Here is a 13,767-nt window from a genome sequence, read left to right on the forward strand (position 1 = left end):
GCAGTGCCGCGTGTTGTCCATCGTCGCGTCCTCACGTACTCGAGAGATATAAGAATAAACTTCCCACTCATATCGGGTTGCGATCATACCAGCACTAATGCACCGGATCCCATCAAAACTCCGAAGTTAAGCATGCTTGGCAAGAGTAGTAACTAGGATGTCTGACCCCCTGGGAAGTCCTCGTGGCACCCCTTTCGTGTTTTTCTATTTTTGATTAATTGTTGACAGCCGATTTTCGGCTCAAATCATCTGAATCTCGATCGGGACCAAATAAGACATGTGAAATAAACGTAGCTCGGGCACTGCCGGATTTGACAAAATTGTAGGCTAATTGATTGTAACGAGCAACGACCGAGAATCATTACTCCGAAATGAGCTGGCGAGATTTTAGGCGAATTCCATCTCTAAGACCTTAATTTGCGACTTTCCGCTTCTGTTAAGCTTCCGTTCCTCGAGAAATCTGCTAGGAAGTTCGAAATTCGTTTTCTGTTCCATTTTATCGTATCTCAGGCATAATAATAGCTTTACATTCGCTATTTTCTTCTTCTTATTTTTTTTCTATTTTCTGGGAACATTTAGCGATTTTTGTGCTATGAGCCGGTTCTGTGTGGAAGGGTATGACGCAGATTACTCCGGAGACGTTAACTCATTAAAACAACTTATTTCGACTGTTTTTAGCCAATTACGTAAACGGTCGGGACACAATGACTTCCCAGGAAGGTCACCCATCCTAGCTCGGCCATCGCGCTAGAACGCTTAACTTCATAGTTCTGATTGGGCGAGTGCAGTGCCGCGTGTTGTCCATCGTCGCCCGCTACCCACATACTAGAGAGATAAAGAATAAACATCCCACTCAATGTCGGTACGATCATACCTGCACTAATGCACCGGATCCAATCAGAACTCCGAAGTTAAGCGTGCTTGGGCAAGAGTAGTACTAGGATGGTTAAACAAGCAAATGACTGAGACTCAATGCTACGCAATGAGCTGGCGAGATTTTAGCCGAATTCCTTCTCTAAGACCCTCTAATTTGCGATTTTCCGCTTCTGTTAATAGCTTTACATTCGCTATTCTTCTTCTTATTTTTTTTATATTTTAGAACATTTAGCGATTTTTGTTGTCGTGAGCCGGTTCTGTGCGGAAAAGAGTATGACGCAGATTACTCCGAGTCGGTTAACTCATTAAAAACATTATTTTGACTGCTTTAGCTATAAATTACGTAAACGGTCGCGACAAGAGGACTTCCCATGGAGGTCACATCCTAGCTTCTGCCATCGCGCCAGAACGCTTAACTTCATGGTTCTGATTTGGCGAGAGCAGTGTCGCGTGTTGTCCATCGTCGCCCGCTTCACAGTACTCGAGAGTATATAAGAATAAAAATCCCACTCAATTTCGGTGCGATCATACCTGCAATAATGCACCGGATCCCATCAGAACTCCGAAGTTAAGCGTGCTTGGGCGAGAGCAGTACTAGGATGGGTGACCCCCTGTGAAGTCCACTTGTTGTACCCTTTTCGTGTTTTTCTATTTTTGATTACTTGTTGACATACGATTTTCGGCTCAAATCATCTGAATCTCGATCGGGACCAGATAAGACATGTGAAATCAACTTATCTCGGGCACTGCCGGATTTTGACAAAATTGTAGCCGAATTTGATTGTAAACGGACAAACGAATGAGACTCATTACTCTGCAATGAGCTGGCGAGATTTTAGCCGAATTCCTTCTCTAAGACTCTCTAATTTGCGATTTTTCGCTTCTTTTAAGCTTCCGTTTCTCAAGAATCCGCTTAGGAAGTTCGAAATTAGATTCCTGTTCCATTTTATGGTATCTCAGGCATAATTACAGCTTAACATTCGCTATTTGTTCTTCTTATTTTTTTTCTATTTTCTCGGAACATTTAGCGATTTTGGTTGCCGTGAGCCGATTCTGTGCGGAAGGGTATGACGCAGATTACTCCGGAGACGGTTAACTCATTAAAAACAATTATTTCGACTGTTTTAGCCATAATTTACGTAAATGGTCGCGACACGAGGACTTCCCAGAAAGGTCACCCATTCTCGCTCTACCATCGCGCTAAAACGCTTAACTCATGGTTCTGATTGGGCGAGAGCAGTGCCGCGTGTTTGTCCATCGTCGCCCACTCCACACGTATTCGAGAGATATAAGAATAAAAATCCCACTCAATGTTGGGTGCTATACCATCAGCACTAATGCATCGGATCCCATCAGAACTCCGAAGTTAAGCGTTCTTGGGCGAGAGCAGTACTAGGATGGCTGACCCCCTGGTAAGTCTTCATGATGCCCCCTTTTTGTGTTTTTTCTATTTTGATACTTGTGTATAGACGATTTTCGGCTCAAATCCTCTGAATCTCGATCGGGACCAGATAAGACATGTGAAATCAACGTAGCTCGGGCACTACCGGATTTGGACAAAATTGTAGCCTAGTTGATTGTAAACGGCAAACGAACGAGACTCATTACTCCGCAATGAGCTGGCGAGATTTTAGCCGAATTCCTTCTCTAAGACACTCTAATTGCGATTTTCCGCTTCTTTAAGCTTCCGTTTCATCGAGAAATCCGCTTAGGAAGTTCGAAATTCGATTCCTGTTCCATTTTATCATATCTTAAGCATTATAATAGCTTTACATTCGCTTTTTTCTTCTACTTATTTTTTCTATTTTTCTGGGAACATTAGCTGATTATATTGCCGTGAGCCGGTTCTGTGCGGAAGGGTGTGACGCAGATTACTCCGGAGATGGTTAACTCATTAAAAACAATTATTTCGACTGTTTTACCCATAATTTACGTAAACGGTCGCGACACAAGGACTTCCAGGAAGGTCACCCATCCTAGCTCGGCCATCGCGCCAGAACGTTAACTACATGGTTTTGATTTGGCGAGAGCAGTGCCGCGTGTTGTCCATCGTCGCCCGCTCCACACGTACTCGAAAGATATAAGATTAAAATCCACTCAATGTCGGGTGCGATCATACTAGCACTAATGCACCGGATCCCATCAGAACTCCGAAGTTAAGCGTGCTTGGGCGAGAGCAGTACTAGGATCGGTGACCCCCTGGGAAGTCCTCGTGTTGCACCCTTTTCGTGTTTTTCTATTTTTGATTACTTGTTGATAGACGATTTTCGGCTCAAATCATCTGAATCTCGATCGGGACCAGATAAGACATGTGAAATGAAAGTAGCTCGGGCACTGCCGGATTTGGACAAAATTGTAGGCTAATTTGATTGTAAACGGGCAAACGACGAGACTCATTACTACGCAATGAGCTGACGAGATTTTAGCCGAATTCCTTCTCTAAGACCCTCTAATTTGCGATTTAACGCTTCTGTTAAGCTTTCGTTTCATCATGAAATCCGCTTAGGAAGTTCGAAATTCGATTCCGGTTCCATTTTATCGTATCCCAGGCATAATAATAGCCTTTACATTCGTTATTTTCCTTCTTCTTATTTTTTTTCTATTTTCTGGGAACATTATGCGATTTTTGTTGTCCGTGAGCCGGTTCTGTGCGGAAGGGTATGACGCAGATTACTCCGGAGATGGTTAACTCATTAAAAACAATTATTTCGATGTTTTATCCATAATTTACGTAACGGTCGCGACAACGAGGTCTTCCCAGGGAGGTCACCCATCCTAGCTCTGCCATCGCGCCAGAACGCTTAACTTCATGGTTATGATTGGGCGCGAAAGCAGTGCCGCGTGTTGTCCATCGCCGCCCGCTCCACACTACTCGAGGGATATAAAATAAACATCCCACTCAATGTCGGGTGCGATCATACCCGCACTAATGCACCGGATCCCATCAGAACTCCGAAGTTAAGCGTGCTTGGCGAGAGCAGTACTAGGATGGATGACCCCCTAGGAAGTTCCTCGTGTTGCACCCTTTTTCGTGTTTTTTCTATTTTTGACTTACTTGTTGACAGACGATTTTTCGGCTCAAATCATCTGAATCTCGATCGGGACCAGATAGAACATGTGAAATGAAAGTAGCTCGGGCACTGCCGGTATTTGGACAAAATTGTAGGCTAATTTGATTGTAAACGGGCAAACGGACGAGACTCATTATTACGCAATGAGCTGACGAGATTTTAGCCGAATTCTTCTCTAAGACCCTCTAATTTGCGATTTAACTGCTTCTGTTAAGCTTTCGTTTCATCATGAAATCCGCTTAGGAAGTTCGAAATTCGATTCCGGTTCCATTTTATCGTATCTCAGGCATAATAATAGCTTTACATTCGTTATTTTCTTCTTCTTATTTTTTTTCTATTTTCTGGGAACATTTATCGATATTTGTTGTCGTGAGCCGGTTCTGTGCCGAAGGGTATGACGCGATTACTCCGGAGACGGTTACTCATTAAAAACAATTATTTCGACTGTTTTATCCATAATTACGTAAACGGTCGCGACACGAGGTCTTCCCAGGGAGGTCACCCATCCTACCTCTGCCATCGCGCAGAACGCTTAACTTCATGGTTATGATTGGGCGAGAGCAGTGCCGCGTGTTGTCCATCGCCGCCCGGTCCACACATACTCGAGGGATATAAGAATAAACATCCCACTCAATGTCAGGTGCGATCATACCAGCATTAATGCACGGATCCCCTCAGAACTCCGAAGTTAAGCGTGCTTGGACGAGAGCTGTACTAGGCTGTGTGACCCCTTGGGATTTCCTCGTGTTGCACCCCTTTTCGTGTTTTTCTATTTTTGATTAAATGTTGACAGACGATTTTCGGCTCAAATCATCTGAATCTCGATCGGGACCAAATAAGACATGTGAAATCAATATAGCTCAGGCACTGCCGGATTTGGACAAAATTGTAGCCTAATTTGATTGTAAACGGGCAAAACGAACGAGACTCATTACTCCGCAATGAGCTGCCGAGATTTTAGTCCGAATTCCTTCTCTAAGACCCTCTAATTTTCGATTTTACCGCTTCGGTTAAGCTTTCGTTTCCTCGATGAAATCCGCTTAGGAAGTTCCGAAATTCGATTCAGGTTCCATTTTATCGTATCACAGGCATAATAATAGCTTTACATTCGTTATTTTCTTCTTCTTATTTTTTTTCTCTTTTCTGGGAACATTATCGATATTTTGTTGTCGTGAGCCGGTTCTGTGCGGAAGGGTATGACGCAGATTACTCCGGAGACGGTTAACTCATTAAAAACAATTATTTCGACTGTTTTATCCATATTTACGTAAACGGTCGCGACACGGAGGTCTTCCCAGGGAGGTCACCCATCCTACCTCTGCCATCGCGCAGAATGCTTAACTTCATGGTTATGATTGGGCTGAGAGCAAGTGCCGCGTGTTGTCCATCGCCGCCCGCTCCACACGTACTCGAGGGATATAAGAATAAACATCCCACTCAATGTCGGGTGCGATCATACCGGCACTAATGCACCGGATCCCATCAAACTACGAAGTTAAGCTTGCTTGGTGAGAGCAGTACTAGGATCGGTGACCCCCTGGGAAGTCCTCGTGTTGCACCCTTTTTCGTGTTTTTCTATTTTTGATTACTTGTTGATAGACGATTTTTGGCTCATATCATCTGAATCTCGATCAGGACCAGATAAGACATGTGAAATCAACTTATCTCGGGCACTGCCGGATTTTGACAAAATTGTAGCCGAATTTGATTGTAACGGACAAACGAATGAGACTCATTACTCTGCAATGAGCTGGCGAGATTTTAGCCGAATTCCTTCTCTAAGACCCTCTAATTTGCGATTTTCCGCTTCTGTTAAGCTTCTGTTTCCTCGAGAAATACGCTTAGGAAGTTCGAAATTCGATTACGGTTCCATTTTATCGTATCCCAGGCATAATAATAGCTTTACATTCGCTATTTTCTTCTTCTTATTTTTTTCTATTTTTTTGGTAACATTTAGCAATTTTTTTTGTCGTGAGCCGGTTCTGTGTGGAATGGTATGACTCAGATTACTCTGGAGACGGTTAACTCATTAAAAAAAATTATTTTCGACTGTTTTATCCATAATTTACGTAAACGGTCGTGACACGAGGACTTCCTAGGGAGGTCACCCATCCTAGCTCTGCCATCGCGCCAGAACGCTTAACTTCATGGTTATGATTGGGCGAGAGCAGTGCCGCGTGTTGTCCATCGCCGCCCGCTCCACACGTACTCGAGGGATATAAGAATAAACATCCCACTCAATGTCGGGTGCGATCATACCAGCACTAATGCACCGGATCCCATCAGAACTCCGAAGTAAAGCGTGCTTGGGCCGAGAGCAGTACTAGGATGGGTGACCCCTGGGAAGTTCCTCGTGTTGCACCCTTTTCTTGTTTTCTATTTTTGATTACTTGTTGACAGACGATTTTCGGCTCAAATCATCTGAATCTCGATCAGGGACCAGATAAGACATGTGAAATGAAAGTAGCTCGGGCACTGCCGGATTTGGACAAAATTGTAGGCTAATTTGATTGTAAACGGGCAAACGGACGAGACTCATTACTACGCAATGAGCTGACGAGATTTTAGCCGAATTCCTTCTCTAAGACCCTCTAATTTGCGATTTAACGCTTCTGTTAAGCTTTCCGTTTCCTCGAGAAATCCGCTTAGGAAGTTCGAAATTCGATTCCGGTTCCATTTTATCGTATCCCAGGCATAATAATAGCTTACATTCGTTATTTCCTTCTTCTTATTTTTTTTCTATTTTCTGGGAACATTTAATCGATTTTTGTTGTCGTGAGCCGGTTTCTGTGCGGAAGGGTATGACGCAGATTACTCCGGAGACGGTTAACTCATTAAAAACAATTATTTCGACTGTTTTATCCATAATTTACGTAAACGGTCGCGACACGAGGTCTTCCTAGGGAGGTCACCCATCCTAGCTCTGCCATCGCGCCAGAACGCTTAACTTCATGGTTATGATTGGGCGAGAGCAGTGCCGCGTGTTGTCCATCGCCGCCCGCTCCACACGTACTCGAGGGATATAAGAATAAACATCCCACTCAATGTCGGGTGCGATCATACCGGCACTAATGCACCGGATCCCATCAGAACTACGAAGTTAAGCTTGCTTGGGTGAGAGCAGTACTAGGATCGGTGACCCCCTGGGAAGTCCTCGTGTTGCACCCTTTTCGTGTTTTTCTATTTTTGATTACTTGTTGATAGACGATTTTCGGCTCAAATCATCTGAATCTCGATCGGGACCAGATAAGACATGTGAAATGAAAGTAGCTCGGGCACTGCCGGATTTGGACAAAATTGTAGGCTAATTTGATTGTAAACGGGCAAACGGACGAGACTCATTATTACGCAATGAGCTGACGAGATTTTAGCCGAATTCCTTCTCTAAGACCCTCTAATTTGCGATTTAACGCTTCTGTTAAGCTTTCGTTTCATCATGAAATCAGCTTAGGAAGTTCGAAATTCGATTCCGGTTCCATTTTATCGTATCTCAGGCATAATAATAGCTTTACATTCGTTATTTCCTTCTTCTTATTTTTTTCTATTTTCTGGGAACATTTATCGATATTTGTTGTCGTGAGCCGGTTCTGTGCGGAAGGGTATGACGCAGATTACTCCGGAGACGGTTAACTCATTAAAAACAATTATTTCGACTGTTTTATCCATAATTTACGTAAACGATCGCGACACGAGATCTTCCCAGGGAGGTCACCCATCCTACCTCTGCCATCGCGCCAGAACGCTTAACTTCATGGTTATGATTGGGCGAGAGCAGTGCCGCGTGTTGTCCATCGCCGCCCGCTCCACACGTACTCGAGGGATATAAGAATAAACATCCCACTCAATGTCGGGTGCGATCATACCAGCACTAATGCACCGGATCCCATCAGAACTCCGAAGTAAAGCGTGCTTGGGCCAGAGCAGTACTAGGATGGGTGACCCCCTGGGAAGTTCTCGTGTTGCACCCTTTTCGTGTTTTTCTATTTTTGATTACTTGTTGACAGACGATTTTCGGCTCAAATCATCTGAATTTCGATCAAGACCAGATAAGACATGTGAAATGAAAGTAGCTCGGGCACTGCCGGATTTGGACAAAATTGTAGGCTAATTTGATTGTAAACGGGCAAACGGACGAGACTCATTACTACGCAATGAGCTGACGAGATTTTAGCCGAATTCCTTCTCTAAGACCCTCTAATTTGCGATTAAACGCTTCTGTTAAGCTTTCGTTTCCTCGAGAAATCAGCTTAGGAAGTTCGAAATTCGATTCCGGTTCCATTTTATCGTATCCCAGGCATAATAATAGCCTTACATTCGTTATTTCCTTCTTCTTATTTTTTTTTCTATTTTCTGGGAACATTAATCGATTTTTGTTGTCCTGAGCCGGTTCTGTGCGGAAGGGTATGACGCAGATTACTCCGGAGACGGTTAACTCATTAAAAACAATTATTTCGACTTTTTTATTCATAATTTACGTAACCGGTCGCGACACGAGGTCTTCCTAGGGAGGTCACCCATCCTAGCTCTGCCATCGCGCCAGAACGCTTAACTTCATGGTTATGATTGGGCGAGAGCAGTGCCGCGTGTTGTCCATCGCCGCCCGCTCCACACGTACTCGAGGGATATAAGAATAAACATCCCACTCAATGTCGGGTGCGATCATACCAGCACTAATGCACCGGATCCCATCAGAACTACGAAGTTAAGCTTGCTTGGGTGAGAGCAGTACTAGGATCGGTGACCCCCTGGGAAGTCCTCGTGTTGCACCCTTTTCGTGTTTTTCTATTTTTGATTACTTGTTGATAGACGATTTTCGGCTCAAATCATCTGAATCTCGATCGGGACCAGATAAGACATGTGAAATGAAAGTAGCTCGGGCACTGCCGGATTTGGACAAAATTGTAGGCTAATTTGATTGTAAACGGGCAAACGGACGAGACTCATTATTACGCAATGAGCTGACGAGATTTTAGCCGAATTCCTTCTCTAAGACCCTCTAATTTGCGATTTAACGCTTCTGTTAAGCTTTCGTTTCATCATGAAATCCGCTTAGGAAGTTCGAAATTCGATTCCGGTTCCATTTTATCGTATCCCAGGCATAATAATAGCTTTACATTCGTTATTTCCTTCTTCTTATTTTTTTTCTATTTTCTGGGAACATTTATCGATATTTGTTGTCGTGAGCCGGTTCTGTGCGGAAGGGTATGACGCAGATTACTCCGGAGACGGTTAACTCATTAAAAACAATTATTTCGACTGTTTTATCCATAATTTACGTAAACGGTCGCGACACGAGGTCTTCCCAGGGAGGTCACCCATCCTACCTCTGCCATCGCGCCAGAACGCTTAACTTCATGGTTATGATTGGGCGAGAGCAGTGCCGCGTGTTGTCCATCGCCGCCCGCTCCACACGTACTCGAGGGATATAAGAATAAACATCCCACTCAATGTCGGGTGCGATCATACCAGCACTAATGCACCGGATCCCATCAGAACTACGAAGTTAAGCTTGCTTGGGTGAGAGCAGTACTAGGATGGGTGACCCCCTGGGAAGTCCTCGTGTTGCACCCTTTTCGTGTTTTTCTATTTTTGATTACTTGTTGATAGACGATTTTCGGCTCAAATCATCTGAATCTCGATCGGGACCAGATAAGACATGTGAAATGAAAGTAGCTCGGGCACTGCCGGATTTGGACAAAATTGTAGGCTAATTTGATTGTAAACGGGCAAACGGACGAGACTCATTATTACGCAATGAGCTGACGAGATTTTAGCCGAATTCCTTCTCTAAGACCCTCTAATTTGCGATTTAACGCTTCTGTTAAGCTTTCGTTTCATCATGAAATCCGCTTAGGAAGTTCGAAATTCGATTCCGGTTCCATTTTATCGTATCCCAGGCATAATAATAGCTTTACATTCGTTATTTCCTTCTTATTTTTTTTCTATTTTCTGGGAACATTTATCGATATTTGTTGTCGTGAGCCGGTTCTGTGCGGAAGGGTATGACGCAGATTACTCCGGAGACGGTTAACTCATTAAAAACAATTATTTCGACTGTTTTATCCATAATTTACGTAAACGGTCGCGACACGAGGTCTTCCCAGGGAGGTCACCCATCCTACCTCTGCCATCGCGCCAGAACGCTTAACTTCATGGTTATGATTGGGCGAGAGCAGTGCCGCGTGTTGTCCATCGCCGCCCGCTCCACACGTACTCGAGGGATATAAGAATAAACATCCCACTCAATGTCGGGTGCGATCATACCGGCACTAATGCACCGGATCCCATCAGAACTACGAAGTTAAGCTTGCTTGGGTGAGAGCAGTACTAGGATCGGTGACCCCCTGGGAAGTCCTCGTGTTGCACCCTTTTCGTGTTTTTCTATTTTTGATTACTTGTTGATAGACGATTTTCGGCTCAAATCATCTGAATCTCGATCGGGACCAGATAAGACATGTGAAATGAAAGTAGCTCGGGCACTGCCGGATTTGGACAAATTGTAGGCTAATTTGATTGTAAACGGGCAAACGGACGAGACTCATTATTACGCAATGAGCTGACGAGATTTTAGCCGAATTCCTTCTCTAAGACCCTCTAATTTGCGATTTAACGCTTCTGTTAAGCTTTCGTTTCATCATGAAATCCGCTTAGGAAGTTCGAAATTCGATTCCGGTTCCATTTTATCGTATCCCAGGCATAATAATAGCTTTACATTCGTTATTTCCTTCTTCTTATTTTTTTTCTATTTTCTGGGAACATTTATCGATATTTGTTGTCGTGAGCCGGTTCTGTGCGGAAGGGTATGACGCAGATTACTCCGGAGACGGTTAACTCATTAAAAACAATTATTTCGACTGTTTTATTCATAATTTACGTAAACGGTCGCGACACGAGGTCTTCCTAGGGAGGTCACCCATCCTAGCTCTGCCATCGCGCCAGAACGCTTAACTTCATGGTTATGATTGGGCGAGAGCAGTGCCGCGTGTTGTCCATCGCCGCCCGCTCCACACGTACTCGAGGGATATAAGAATAAACATCCCACTCAATGTCGGGTGCGATCATACCGGCACTAATGCACCGGATCCCATCAGAACTACGAAGTTAAGCTTGCTTGGGTGAGAGCAGTACTAGGATCGGTGACCCCCTGGGAAGTCCTCGTGTTGCACCCTTTTCGTGTTTTTCTATTTTTGATTACTTGTTGATAGACGATTTTCGGCTCAAATCATCTGAATCTCGATCGGGACCAGATAAGACATGTGAAATGAAAGTAGCTCGGGCACTGCCGGATTTGGACAAAATTGTAGGCTAATTTGATTGTAAACGGGCAAACGGACGAGACTCATTATTACGCAATGAGCTGACGAGATTTTAGCCGAATTCCTTCTCTAAGACCCTCTAATTTGCGATTTAACGCTTCTGTTAAGCTTTCGTTTCATCATGAAATCCGCTTAGGAAGTTCGAAATTCGATTCCGGTTCCATTTTATCGTATCCCAGGCATAATAATAGCTTTACATTCGTTATTTCCTTCTTCTTATTTTTTTTCTATTTTCTGGGAACATTTATCGATATTTGTTGTCGTGAGCCGGTTCTGTGCGGAAGGGTATGACGCAGATTACTCCGGAGACGGTTAACTCATTAAAAACAATTATTTCGACTGTTTTATCCATAATTTACGTAAACGGTCGCGACACGAGATCTTCCCAGGGAGGTCACCCATCCTACCTCTGCCATCGCGCCAGAACGCTTAACTTCATGGTTATGATTGGGCGAGAGCAGTGCCGCGTGTTGTCCATCGCCGCCCGCTCCACACGTACTCGAGGGATATAAGAATAAACATCCCACTCAATGTCGGGTGCGATCATACCAGCACTAATGCACCGGATCCCATCAGAACTCCGAAGTAAGCGTGCTTGGGCCAGAGCAGTACTAGGATGGGTGACCCCCTGGGAAGTTCCTCGTGTTGCAACCATTTTCGTGTTTTTCTATTTTTGATTACTTGTTGACAGACGATTTTCGGCTCAAATCATCTGAATCTCGATCGAGACCAGATAAGACATGTGAAATGAAAGTAGCTCGGGCACTGCCGGATTTGGACAAAATTGTAGGCTAATTTGATTGTAAACGGGCAAACGGACGAGACTCATTACTACGCAATGAGCTGACGAGATTTTAGCCGAATTCCTTCTCTAAGACCCTCTAATTTGCGATTAAACGCTTCTGTTAAGCTTTCGTTTCCTCGAGAAATCCGCTTAGGAAGTTCGAAATTCGATTCCGGTTCCATTTTATCGTATCCCAGGCATAATAATAGCTTTACATTCGTTATTTCCTTCTTCTTATTTTTTTTTCTATTTTCTGGGAACATTAATCGATTTTTGTTGTCCTGAGCCGGTTCTGTGCGGAAGGGTATGACGCAGATTACTCCGGAGACGGTTAACTCATTAAAAACAATTATTTCGACTGTTTTATTCATAATTTACGTAACCGGTCGCGACACGAGGTCTTCCTAGGGAGGTCACCCATCCTAGCTCTGCCATCGCGCCAGAACGCTTAACTTCATGGTTATGATTGGGCGAGAGCAGTGCCGCGTGTTGTCCATCGCCGCCCGCTCCACACGTACTCGAGGGATATAAGAATAAACATCCCACTCAATGTCGGGTGCGATCATACCGCACTAATGCACCGGATCCCATCAGAACTACGAAGTTAAGCTTGCTTGGGTGAGAGCAGTACTAGGATCGGTGACCCCCTGGGAAGTCCTCGTGTTGCACCCTTTTCGTGTTTTTCTATTTTTGATACTTGTTGATAGACGATTTTCGGCTCAAATCATCTGAATCTCGATCGGGACCAGATAAGACATGTGAAATGAAAGTAGCTCGGGCACTGCCGGATTTGGACAAAATTGTAGGCTAATTTGATTGTAAACGGGCAAACGGACGAGACTCATTATTACGCAATGAGCTGACGAGATTTTAGCCGAATTCCTTCTCTAAGACCCTCTAATTTGCGATTTAACGCTTCTGTTAAGCTTTCGTTTCATCATGAAATCCGCTTAGGAAGTTCGAAATTCGATTCCGGTTCCATTTTATCGTATCCCAGGCATAATAATAGCTTTACATTCGTTATTTCTTCTTCTTATTTTTTTTCTATTTTCTGGGAACATTTATCGATATTTGTTGTCGTGAGCCGGTTCTGTGCGGAAGGGTATGACGCAGATTACTCCGGAGACGGTTAACTCATTAAAAACATTTATTTCGACTGTTTTATCCATAATTTACGTAAACGGTCGCGACACGAGGTCTTTCAGGGAGGTCACCCATCCTACCTCTGCCATCGCGCAGAACGCTTAACTTCATGGTTATGATTGGGCGAGAGCAGTGCCGCGTGTTGTCCATCGCCGCCCGCTCCACACGTACTCGAGGGATATAAGAATAAACATCCCACTCAATGTCGGGTGCGATCATACCGGCACTAATGCACCGGATCCCATCAGAACTACGAAGTTAAGCTTGCTTGGGTGAGAGCAGTACTAGGATGGGTGACCCCCTGGGAAGTCCTCGTGTTGCACCCTTTTCGTGTTTTTCTATTTTTGATTACTTGTTGATAGACGATTTTCGGCTCAAATCATCTGAATCTCGATCGGGACCAGATAAGACATGTGAAATGAAAGTAGCTCGGGCACTGCCGGATTTGGACAAAATTGTAGGCTAATTTGATTGTAAACGGGCAAACGGACGAGACTCATTATTACGCAATGAGCTGACGAGATTTTAGCCGAATTCCTTCTCTAAGACCCTCTAATTTGCGATTTAACGCTTCTGT

General features: G+C 44.1%; 12 non-coding genes and 5 pseudogenes across 12 annotated transcripts; all 17 read left to right on the top strand.

The window, feature by feature from the left end:
- Nucleotides 1–75: 75 nt before the first annotated feature.
- LOC142512856 (5S ribosomal RNA) lies at nucleotides 76–192 on the top strand (annotated as a pseudogene).
- Nucleotides 193–1,393: 1,201 nt separating this feature from the next.
- LOC142507927 (5S ribosomal RNA) lies at nucleotides 1,394–1,512 on the top strand. Its single transcript, XR_012806164.1, has one exon. It is a non-coding gene; the product is annotated as a 5S ribosomal RNA (ribosomal RNA).
- A 679-nt stretch (nucleotides 1,513–2,191) lies between these two features.
- On the top strand, nucleotides 2,192–2,310 carry LOC142512823 (5S ribosomal RNA; annotated as a pseudogene).
- Nucleotides 2,311–2,981: 671 nt separating this feature from the next.
- On the top strand, nucleotides 2,982–3,100 carry LOC142514116 (5S ribosomal RNA). Its single transcript, XR_012810025.1, has one exon. It is a non-coding gene; the product is annotated as a 5S ribosomal RNA (ribosomal RNA).
- A 683-nt stretch (nucleotides 3,101–3,783) lies between these two features.
- On the top strand, nucleotides 3,784–3,902 carry LOC142507459 (5S ribosomal RNA). The gene has a single exon (XR_012805718.1). It is a non-coding gene; the product is annotated as a 5S ribosomal RNA (ribosomal RNA).
- A 683-nt stretch (nucleotides 3,903–4,585) lies between these two features.
- On the top strand, nucleotides 4,586–4,703 carry LOC142512024 (5S ribosomal RNA; annotated as a pseudogene).
- A 689-nt stretch (nucleotides 4,704–5,392) lies between these two features.
- Nucleotides 5,393–5,509, top strand: LOC142512569 (5S ribosomal RNA; annotated as a pseudogene).
- A 683-nt stretch (nucleotides 5,510–6,192) lies between these two features.
- On the top strand, nucleotides 6,193–6,312 carry LOC142517591 (5S ribosomal RNA). Its single transcript, XR_012813330.1, has one exon. It is a non-coding gene; the product is annotated as a 5S ribosomal RNA (ribosomal RNA).
- A 684-nt stretch (nucleotides 6,313–6,996) lies between these two features.
- Nucleotides 6,997–7,115, top strand: LOC142508391 (5S ribosomal RNA). Its single transcript, XR_012806605.1, has one exon. It is a non-coding gene; the product is annotated as a 5S ribosomal RNA (ribosomal RNA).
- A 681-nt stretch (nucleotides 7,116–7,796) lies between these two features.
- LOC142513357 (5S ribosomal RNA) lies at nucleotides 7,797–7,915 on the top strand. Its single transcript, XR_012809308.1, has one exon. It is a non-coding gene; the product is annotated as a 5S ribosomal RNA (ribosomal RNA).
- A 683-nt stretch (nucleotides 7,916–8,598) lies between these two features.
- On the top strand, nucleotides 8,599–8,717 carry LOC142508253 (5S ribosomal RNA). The gene has a single exon (XR_012806476.1). It is a non-coding gene; the product is annotated as a 5S ribosomal RNA (ribosomal RNA).
- A 682-nt stretch (nucleotides 8,718–9,399) lies between these two features.
- LOC142516211 (5S ribosomal RNA) lies at nucleotides 9,400–9,518 on the top strand. Its single transcript, XR_012812017.1, has one exon. It is a non-coding gene; the product is annotated as a 5S ribosomal RNA (ribosomal RNA).
- A 679-nt stretch (nucleotides 9,519–10,197) lies between these two features.
- LOC142508392 (5S ribosomal RNA) lies at nucleotides 10,198–10,316 on the top strand. The gene has a single exon (XR_012806606.1). It is a non-coding gene; the product is annotated as a 5S ribosomal RNA (ribosomal RNA).
- A 681-nt stretch (nucleotides 10,317–10,997) lies between these two features.
- LOC142508393 (5S ribosomal RNA) lies at nucleotides 10,998–11,116 on the top strand. The gene has a single exon (XR_012806607.1). It is a non-coding gene; the product is annotated as a 5S ribosomal RNA (ribosomal RNA).
- Nucleotides 11,117–11,798: 682 nt separating this feature from the next.
- On the top strand, nucleotides 11,799–11,917 carry LOC142508261 (5S ribosomal RNA). Its single transcript, XR_012806483.1, has one exon. It is a non-coding gene; the product is annotated as a 5S ribosomal RNA (ribosomal RNA).
- A 684-nt stretch (nucleotides 11,918–12,601) lies between these two features.
- LOC142510996 (5S ribosomal RNA) lies at nucleotides 12,602–12,719 on the top strand (annotated as a pseudogene).
- A 678-nt stretch (nucleotides 12,720–13,397) lies between these two features.
- LOC142516332 (5S ribosomal RNA) lies at nucleotides 13,398–13,516 on the top strand. Its single transcript, XR_012812133.1, has one exon. It is a non-coding gene; the product is annotated as a 5S ribosomal RNA (ribosomal RNA).
- Nucleotides 13,517–13,767: the final 251 nt, after the last annotated feature.

Source organism: Primulina tabacum, chromosome 10, assembly GCF_025594145.1.
Source record: "Primulina tabacum isolate GXHZ01 chromosome 10, ASM2559414v2, whole genome shotgun sequence".
NCBI lineage: Eukaryota > Viridiplantae > Streptophyta > Magnoliopsida > Lamiales > Gesneriaceae > Primulina > Primulina tabacum.